Source organism: Mauremys mutica, chromosome 1 (assembly GCF_020497125.1).
Source record: "Mauremys mutica isolate MM-2020 ecotype Southern chromosome 1, ASM2049712v1, whole genome shotgun sequence".
Taxonomy (NCBI): Eukaryota; Metazoa; Chordata; order Testudines; family Geoemydidae; genus Mauremys; species Mauremys mutica.
In genome coordinates this window covers 349,397,926-349,398,751 of record NC_059072.1, presented here as the reverse complement: position 1 = coordinate 349,398,751, position 826 = coordinate 349,397,926, and the positions used below count along the sequence as shown (strand labels likewise).

The 826-nt window shown below is 40.7% G+C and overlaps 1 long non-coding RNA gene across 1 annotated transcript; it reads right to left on the bottom strand.

The window, feature by feature from the left end:
* LOC123372808 lies at window positions 1-826 on the bottom strand. The gene is made up of 2 exons (XR_006580464.1): window positions 586-826; window positions 1-385 (listed from the first exon to the last, which is right to left on the bottom strand). It is a non-coding gene; the product is annotated as an uncharacterized LOC123372808 (long non-coding RNA).

Sequence of the window (826 nt, the reverse complement as noted above, 5' to 3'; positions counted from 1 at the left end):
TTTAATTAAATAACTTTACAAAATCTTATGATAAAGAAACAATCTAATTTTTTCAGCATGACATGGCTATTTTATAATCCACAGCCATTATCTTCAGTTATACATAAACAAAGAAAAATTAAAATCTGAACAGTTCAGTCCCCACAGAAACAGTGCGAAGAGTTTCCCAAACCCTTAGGTTTAGTTCACCTAAGTCTCAGAGTCTTTGATCACCAAATCAATACAATCTGCTGAGTCTAAAACATCTTCCCTCCATTTGCTTGTAGGAATCTTCAGTTGGAATCCAGGCAGACTCTTCCTCTGCTGAAATCACTGCTAGCCCGTCAGCTAACTGATTAACCAACCCACTCAGTTAAGTCACAAGTGTATAGATTTAAAGAAAACCCTGTTGCAAGAAAATACAAGACTCAGAATAGCAAAGTATAAATGACTCCCCATTACTACAATTACAGACAAGCTGGTGAATCGCACTAGTTGAGACAATTTAACTAGAACAGTTTGGCTAAAATCAAAACAACATTCAAAGCCTACAATTAAAACAGAAGATGTTATTTTTCCCTTCCAGTTTCCCCTTGCTATAATTACCATTGTCCAGGCTTCCCTGTTGGAGGGTAACAATATCACTGACCTGCTGCAAAATGCTTCAGAGTTAGGGACAACAGCCTGCTCCTGGGCTCAGCTTCTCTCAACTCACACAGGGCACGTGGCCTTCTGCAAAGCAGCTGCCCTGGCCGCTTGCCCTCATGGAGTCTGACCCCAGCAACAGGGAACCTATTGGAGCAGACCCAAAATTAACCACAGCCAATTCCAGAAGCTTCTTGATGTG